Raw genomic sequence first — 9,842 nt, 5'->3', positions numbered from 1 at the left:
CCCTGCACAGCCACATGTCAATGCCAATGGGTTGGACCAGCACCAGTGGCCTGTGAGGATGGCTCCAGCACCCTGCAAATGTTTCTCCTGGGAACCAGGAAGATGCTCACTTCTGAGGGGGACAAATGTTATTTGTATACTTCTAAAGGAACTAAAAGGGGCTATTGATAGGTACCTCCACCTCAGGTTTCATTTCCTTCACCATGGTTCACAATACTTGGGGGTGAACTCAAAATATTTTTCTGGTTTGTCCTTCCAAGACCACAGAGTACTGCTGCAAGCCCAAGTCCTTTTGATAACCTGTTCAGAGACTCTCTTGAGTCTCTGTCCTAAATGCAAAGACTTTTCACTGATCTGCTCACCCCGCCTCCACTCTCAGACCTCAGATAAGCCCTATCCCCGAGTTACATCTCTGGTTTCCAAAACCAAGTAAAATAAAAGCGTCCCTGCTATACTGGAGTCAACAGCACATAAAAGAACTGAGCAATTGAGAACGAACAGGCGTACAAATAATTGTTTGCATAAGCAAATTCCAAAGACTTTTTTACAGCTGTTCATGCTCTTATGACATCCCTTTGCCTGATTTCAAAGCAATTATTGTGGCAGGACACCACACATCCAGCTTCACATGAGGTGCAGAGCACTCACTCTTACAAAAACAGCCTAACGTGGCACCAGATGTGAACTCCCCTACTATCTACTGTCTAAGGGAAAAGCCTGTTTTCCATTAAGACACATACATTTTCTCCAATTCCCAATGCTTACTTTATGTCGTATTATTTTTGGTAACCTTCAGAAGTCCGTCCATGACCCCATGTCACCCTGTACTCCCCCTTCTTTGGCCTTTCAGGGAAGGATAAGGAGAGATGTTTTCTATAGCCCTAAAGATAGCCCAAGTAAGGGCTCATACAAAAGGTCATGCACCTGAATCTAAATTAAGAGATTTTAGTGAAGCAGTAAGAGTTTTAGTCCCTTGGATGCAAGAGAGGAGGGGAAGTCCATGAGGGCAAAGACCTACAGAAAGGCCACAGCCTGGCTCCTTTCCTCCTCATGCCATGCCCTAAGATTCATAACTCCTCATGCTCCATTCCCCAGGGAGCGCCTGAATGTCCCCTTCCTCTTTTAGTAGGGTAACATGTGGGTAAGCAAAGGGTTGTGATCTTCAGATTACTGTAAGTAGGGATGCTCATTAAAGCTGACCACAAAGAGCACAGGCCTCCTGTATGGACTATTAACAGCAATCCTGCCCAGTACATTTTTTTCTACCCCCAAGCTTTCTGCGAAACTCTTTCTAAATGCTTCTTGCAGTGATGAGACAGTATTTCTACTACTTATTAACATTTAAAGACCAACACAGGATATTTTTGTTTCTGGAGCTTTTAACGGCACAGAAACAGTGAGTCAGACATTATGTGCCTTTTTAAAGTGCACTCTGTGCTGCTTTATCCTTAAACCACCTGCAGTGAGCTCTCAGCTCCCTCTCTCCTTCCCATCTGCTACATACTTCCCAAAGTGTTGTTTGATCAGCATGTAAGATGCGTTACTTTTGCTGTACTTTATCATAATTTAAAAACAAACTGCTATTTTCTTCCATCCCTGGCTGCTGCCTTCTGATGAGATACAATGGAATCAAGATGGCACATCTTCTGACAGCCCATAACATAACCCTCTGTTAACAGGCAGTAAAATGTGTTCCGCTAGCAAAATGAAAAACCCAGTTTAACGGCCTTAGTTTGCAAAGCTGCTTCTACCTGCAAGCCAAACAAAAGTTAGTAATTTTTTCTCATATTATTACTATGCTCTTCCCTGCAAGAATCAAAAATAGCTGATGCTGTATCAATCTCCCCAGCGCAGCCATTCCCTGCCTTCCATCAGTTCATCTCCTTTCCTTCTCTCTGCCATGCTCACCCTCTGGTATACTCTCTCCCTCTCACACAGCCACTTTTATTAGCAAAACTAGGGAAAAAAAAAAAAATCTGGTTCTGGAAGTTTTCTCTGAAACCCAGGGACTTGTTGCAGCAGGTAGACATCTGAACAGAGCAAGTACCAGACACAGGTAAAACATCCCAGTATGATAACTGGGGAGCACTCCAACAGAGGATGGGACATATCTGTGCCCCATCCTTTAAGAAGCATTTACCACAGTGGAAAAATAGAGAACAATAGAGATGATTCCAAGGACAGTCTTATCTCCTTGGTGTGCACACCAAGAGCACAGTAATCTTCCTGACTCATTCTGTTTCGCAATGAGGTCAGCACCAGCCATCCCAGCACCTCCACCCAGCTCCTATCTGTTACATGAACTATTGCACAGGCTACACGGCTTATGGTCTTGACTGCAATATCTAATCCTTTATTTTGATGGGTATTTGGATAAAAGCAGGTTTCTACATCATATCAGTGCCATTTCTGGAAAATGAATCATTACCCTGGGTAGATAAGTAGCCAACTACTTTCCTATATGCTACTTCCCCTCCCTCTTCAAAATAAAAGGGGAACTGAAGGAGCGAAGCCAGGCTGATGCCCCGTGTGCAGGGAGGTTGGTGTGGCCCCAGGGAGGAGCCTGTGGGATAAGCAACTGGGGACTAGCAAGGATGGCTCCAGTCCAGGGGAAACTGCAGCCACATGGGAGCGAGGGACCCTCTTCCACTGCACTACAAGTCAGGAGGGGTGAGTGATAACTGACAGATCACAGAATCACAGAATCATAGGGGTTGGAAGGGACCTCAAGGGATCATCAGGTCCAAACTACCAGATGATTTTAAGCTTTTTTTTTTTCTTTCTCTCTTTTTAGGATATGATTATTTGAAATCCAGTATTTCAGACTAGCACTTTTTCTCCATGCACCTCCCCAGTTCACTGTCTTTTCTCCTTAAGCAGGGTTGCAACCCCACTCCCAACCCTGTACAGCCAAAACAGCCATGCTCACAAAGTGTGCAAATGGGCTTGCAAGTAACTCCGCAAACTCTGCATCTGAAGACTCAAGATAAAATAGATAGAAGCAGATGGACAGGATGAGATCTCATCACCAGCTGCAGTCCTTGCTGAGTGTCCAGACGTGACCTGCTGCTGATGGGCAAGAGTGATCCCATAGGAAGGACTTTGTGTCCCTTGGAAATAACCTATTTCGAAACTGTAAGCCTCCAGTTCCCCACGCTACTGGGATATAATGATCTTTGTATAGATAAATAAGCATGTGTTTCTGAGGGAAGAGTAATCATTAAAGAGGAGCCTCTTAAGAAAAGACAAAGTCCATCGTCAAGGAAAGATAATAACCCTTAAGTTTGACAGGGGCTTATGAATGATACACCTTGATTTTCAGTGCTCCAGAAATTTACGTTTCCTCAATTAACTATTTACTAGTTCTTTTTCAGCCACCTAGTAAAATGTGACTTTAATCCTTCAGTGCCTATATCTATTAATTTTTCACAGCTCTATACTAAAAAATATTGAGAAAGAAGCTGAAAAATAATTCAATCACATATCAGGGTACAGTATACCACTTATCTACTATATAGCGAACCAAACCATTACAGGCTTGATACTATTATCTGCATTAAAAGGAGACAAAAATATTTTAAAACTATTTCAGTACCGCATGGGTATTACTGCTTTTTAGAGGAAAACAGCATATGCTAGAGGAACTTCATGATCTAGCTGTTAGAAAAGAAGTGCTTAGAGAAATATATGTAATATGTATAGTTTTTATAACGCTATTAAGAGGCTGTTGCTCTCTATAGATAAAGTGTGCAACCACAAGGAAATCTTAATTTTGTAAGCTGTCAGATGTATTTGATATGTATAGATCTAAGCATTTGGAGCAGCACCATCAAATAAATATCTAATTTTATGTGCGATTTGATATTATCTTCCAGAATGACTCTTGCATTTATAACAATGGACAAATCTCAGACTTAAATATTAAATTTAAGCATCGAAGTGAGTGTAGGAGCTACAAAACATTTAAGCCATTTAGGAAATAAAACCTCCATTTTACCTCTTGTCAGCATTAATGATCAGAAAGTCTGTGATCAAGTGCCAGGTCCTGGATCTGTCAGTCATGAAAAAAATATTCTGGTCTCAGAAAGGCATGACTTCTGTCATCTGAAACAGGAATTTACTCCAAAGGCAAACTTCAAGGGGAAAAAAAAATGCAAAGAAAAAAAAAAGTACAGTTGGAAGGAAAAATATTTACTTCTATAGTATGGCGATATGGAAGTACATCTACCAACATTTGAATGTGAAAAGCAGAAAATTTGGAGCTGCTGTAGGAACAAGAATCAAAGACTCCATCCCACCACTGAGAAATACACTCCTCTGAGTACAGAGGATGCAGATTGTGCTCATGTGCCAGTTTGGAAGGCACTGTGTGACCTGATCACAGAGTACACTGTACACATCATTTAGGATAAAAAGACACAAAATATGTGAAAAGTGTTTGTCAGATTCAATATTTTATATTTGTATTTGAAAAAAAAGGACCTTAAGAAGTTCCCTGTGGGCTCTATTTGAATACTCGTCTGCTTTCACAAGCTTGCATTAAGTTTCTCAATTATTATCACTCTCAATCTCTGGGATATAAGCAAAGCATCTTCCCCAGCCCCCAACACAGCCCCACACAGAGCCATTCCACCATTACTTTACAGAGATTTCCAGTTTTTCAATTATCAATAATAAATAGATGCAAGTTGTCTGGTACCACAGGGGAAGGAATTCTTAAATATTCATTGATTCTGTATGGAATTAGCTGCTGAATGGGGCAAAGGGTGGTGCTTGCTTTAACAGTGCGTGCCTGCAGCCCTAGGAGAGAAGCCTTCTAGCACCCACTGTGTGTCACTGTGCCGTAAGATTTCCCGCTCAGAAAGAAGCTGGTATATCTCAGGACTGAGACTCTCCGATGCTACATGCAGGATTATCATAGAAGAAAAGGAATTTATCTCCAGGACCCTGAAATTGTCCATCATAAGGTGGGAGCAGAAACTCAGGGTAAGGTTATCTGCCTTCCCTTTGTAGATGTCAGGAATAAAGTTGTATTCTTTTGTGAGGAATTTCTCTCTGACAAAAAGGGAAGTCATTTTAGTACACCAATGTTCTGGTGGTAATTCAAGTTTTGCTGTTTGTGTTTGGTCCTACCTATCTCTAAGAAATGTTTCCCACAGTTCTCCCTAATACAAGCAAGTAGAGGGGATCATCATTTCCCTTTTCAGACTGAAAAGGGATAGAGCTAGAATTTGGGTTGAAAGCCTGGAAAAATCACTGTCCTACATGAATACATTTATTGAACAAGTAAGACAGCCAGATATAACCAATTGTTCATTTCCTCCCCCACAATAAATATCAAAATGCGCAACTGAAGGACTTAAAAGACCTCACATAAAAGCAGGTGATGCTCATAGGTTATTTAAGACAGGATACAATTCCAAACACAGAACTGAATAACTGATGAAAAAACACCCCCCTTTCACATGTTCTCACCAGTGAAAGAGTTACCAAAACCTAGGACAAAGGATGTTGACAACTTAAAGCCCAGTTCTAACATAAAGTTCCTTCAAAATTCTTCACTTCATAAAATTCCAATATTTCATGTATTATCTATTTTCTCCTCTGGTCATCTTTTCTGCGCTCAAAAGCCCTGAAGTCATCAATAGGCTTCATTAGCAAGCAGCACTGAGATCTATGAAGAACAGTTGCAAGTAATATTCCCTAGCTACTTAAAAAAATCTACCTATAAAGGCATCACGCTGAGGAAGTTTAAGCGCTAGCCGGTTTTGAAACACTAGTCATTGAAGGTGGCCTTGAACTGAGCAGTTAATACCCAAAAAATGTCACCAATGGTTATGCACTGCAATGCTATCCCAAGTGGGTGGCACATGGGCACCAAAGCCTGGCAGATTTACGTATGTTTTATCAGAGTCTCTAAAGCAATACTTATTTGAATCAAAATAATTAAGAGGAGCTAGTTGAAGCTCAATGAATCACCTGTGAATCAAAAGCCTAATGAATGCTAGAGTACTATCAGTCCAGGAGCAGGTATCTAATAAACGTCAAGATAAGCTTTTCACCACTGGGAGATAATTGTGCTGCCCAATGGTGATTTTAACACTCTAGCAACTCTAATTCAGGCCTGGGGGCTATGCAGTTCAGTCTCCAAATCCCTGACCTGGGTGAGAAATTGTTCTACGCAGCACCCTGTGAGGGGTTCGCCTCCACTTGCAAGACCTGTCCTGATGGACTTTGGATCAACCTGACAGAACAATACCTAAAGACCTGCCTTTTGTTACAGACAAAGCTCAACACATGCCAGAACACACACAGGCAGCCTTTGCCGAAGGGCTCGGACTCTCACCAAGCCGGGCTGATAGAAGTTCCATCAGCCCAAAGCAAACTGATGCCCCAGTGCCTCTGTTGCCATTACAGCCAGGGAGGATGGGTGAGAGACAGAAGGGCTGTAAGGCTGGGGCAACCCCAGCTGCCAGGCCACCAAGAAGCCCAGAAAGGTGTTGGATGGCCACCGTGCTGTCCCAGGACACAAGCAACCCATTTGAAGGCACTGGGGACAGCAACAGGGAGGCCTGCCCCTGCATACACAGAGAAGGTCCTGGAAATGCTGCTGAGCTTCCCAAGTGCTGAGTGGGCTTGCTGTTTCTTTGTTTAATCTATCCTCACTCCCTCAGATGAAGGGAAACCCCAGCAGGACCTTTTAGATATCAGGCTGAGAAAAGCACAAAGGGCAAAGGGTTAACTGTCCTTGCAATCAGTTTTCGGCAGCGCATGGTAATTCTCCGTTGTACACACAGGATTGTATTCCAAACTTAGAACTCTTCAGTAATAACGAGCCAATAACTTTTCCATTAGTTGAAATACTTTTAATTAGGAGATTGTAGAAGTCTAACATGTATAACTGAGCTAGAGAAGTAGCTGACATCATTAATATTGCTTAATTAGTTAATGATTTAATGTAATCAATTTGATTATTTAGACAGGTAATAATTACATGCAAAAAAATCTGTATAATTATGTCTAAATTTTGGCCACTGTTGATGTGTAAAATTCAGGATCTGGGTGGACAAGGGAGCTGCAATGATAAGGTGGGAGGGCAGGCAGTGGTGGGGAGACCAGCAGGCAAATACATCTTCAGCATTGCTATGTTTTTCCCAGGGAGTTCCTAATTTGCAAATGTACAAAGCACTGTACATATAGCATCAGTTTTGGGGAGATAAGGAAAAGGCAAGTGAATCTGGCAAGCACTGGAGAAAAATCCTCAAGTGAATATAACACTGAATTAAGACCTGATGTTTTCCTGATGTCAAACCAAATGATGAAAGTATTAGATATGGCTATATTTCATTCCAACTACACTGATCTCTCCCCCTTAGAGGGCTTCTATTCCCCCCAAAACAGGGGCAAAACAAAAGTACAACAGTTCATGAGAAAGAGCATCCATGGCAGGTTTCCTTGCCTGCAGAAAGATGAGCTGAGGCTATTTAAGAACACCCTTATCTTCGCTATCTCTAACACCTATTTCAGATGCGAAAATAGGGCCCAAAACAGGACCTTGCTCAAGTTGGATTTTTGTTGTCCAGTTTTTGGTTCACAGCCAGATGCTAAAGGGGGTATTGAAGCTTCAAGAATAATCCAAGATTCTTCCTTAGGTTACCCTGGCTAAAACTTCATTTCATATGAGTTTTCACAAGCAAAACATAAACCTTTTTTTATTATTTCAGGAAAATAAAAATTATTCCCAGCCAAGGAACATCATCATGAAAGAATAACAAGTATTTTCATACTGATTTAAAATAATACTTCCCTGGAAGTTGCATTTCTGACATACAATATTTTTTCTATGTGAGATTTTGCTAAAATTGCTATCCTGAACACTGCCATGAAGCTACGTGAAAAATATGTCAGAGACCTACAGCATAATATACAAGTTTACATTTTTAACCTGATTTCCAAGTTACTATCCCATTAGCTTTTTCCTATTTTGTATGTAAAATACTACCACCCAAAACTAGTTTTCTGCTAGAAAAAAACATTTGTAATTTAAAATTAATAATAAAAAGAATAATTTCTGTGATCTTACGTGTAAGCCAATAGGACCTTTGCTGTTGGGAAGAGCTTCCTTGTATACAACCTAAATTATGATGCATTGAGCCCATATAATCTGACTAGCAGCTTTATTTGTCATAGTGAGATAGCATAATTAGCACAGCTGCAAATTAGCAGTGTTTGCTGATGGCACATTTTAAAAATCTGTTCAAGGCAGTAATAATATATTATGTCACATTTATTTTCCTAGCATCTATGTTACAGGGATTTTCCATTTTGACTTTCTCTGGTAACATGACCAGCACAGAAAACTTCTGGCCCAGGTGATTTTTATTAATTTAATTTTTTATCCCAGGCCCCACAAACAGTTTTCCTCCCTCTCAACAACGTAAGACCGATGCAGTCATACTTACCTGGTGCAGTTCAGTGGCTCAAGTTTAAGACAAAACACCTCTAAGTTTCTTTCTCTGCACGTTTTTGTGAATTCACTTGATATCATTGTGACTGAACTAACAATCCATCAGCTGTGCCTTGTGGGAAGCAGCACACACGTGGCCGCCTGGTAGCCCTATGTGCTGTGTTTATTGTCTTTAAATTAGCCTTCTGCCAGCCTGGGTTGATGGCTGACCCTACAAAGTCACTGATGTAATGGCATGGCTTTTACCATTGCCAGAGACATTTATTAATCAGACTCTATGAATTAAAACCTGCAGAAAACATCCACGTTCTCACATGGATTTTCACAAGGGGAAAAAAAAAGAAAAAAAAAACGACAATTCTGCTTCCCCAAAAGTGGAGGAATGCCTGGCAAGAGAAAGGCACAGCTTTTTTGAGAATGGACATGCCTTAAGACATTTGTTCTGTACAAAAGAGAAATATTAACCAGTGAGCTTAGACAAATAAATTACTGTAAGGCAGATGGATGAGGATTTCCAGAGCATTTACCTGTAATGGCTGACTTTGATCCACAGTACCACAAGATGGTTTGTTGGTCTCTGGTTACTCCCCACAGGTTACAGAGTGCACACAACTGCTACAGCAACTGATGTGGCTTTCCCTGATATCCCAGCTTTCCCAGAGGGCTGGATCATACCTCAAGCACGTGCATGTGCACGCCATGCTTTTTAAACCAAAAGTACTTCAAGTAGAAATGAAACAAAATGGCACAGAGGTAAAACAAATTTGGCCAAGTTGCACATGGATAAATAAAATAAGCCACCTCTCACATGAACCTATATAAACTGTAGGTGACACCACCATTAGTAGTGGTCCATTGGACACTGAAAGTCATCCTCAGTGTAGCACAAATCACACTTCTTACCTGGAGATGCCTTGGGTTCCCAAACAGACCAAGGCTGGGCTACAGTGGGGGGACAGAAAAGCATCGCTGTTACTTATAACCATTAAAGGCTCTGGTTTCTTAAGGCAGCCTCAACTTGCAGAGGATCTATCATGGAGCACACTTCGAATGTCAGATAACTCTGACCCCTATCACTGACGTTCAAGTTCAGTTTTTAACCCTAAGAAGGAATTACTCCTCTGAAAACAAACTCAATAGTTGAGCCATAGGTCCATGCACAGAGCTTTCCTTCATTTTGCTATCCTTTATTTCTTTCTTATTGCTCCCATTTTATTGTTTTTAAAAGCCTGAGAGGTTAGAAGAGAGTCAGATCAAGTCAATGTGTCAGGCTAATGTTTAACCTTAAACAAAACCAGACAGATAAAAAGGGAGCATGCTCCAGATTTCACAGCTAGGTGCCTGCCAGACAGAAGCATCAGTAGCACTAGGGTCT

This window comes from Gallinula chloropus, assembly GCF_964237585.1.
Source record: "Gallinula chloropus genome assembly, chromosome: 4".
Classification (NCBI taxonomy): Eukaryota; Metazoa; Chordata; class Aves; order Gruiformes; family Rallidae; genus Gallinula; species Gallinula chloropus.
The sequence above is the reverse complement of the archived record's forward strand: the minus strand, read 5'-3'. Positions refer to the sequence as shown.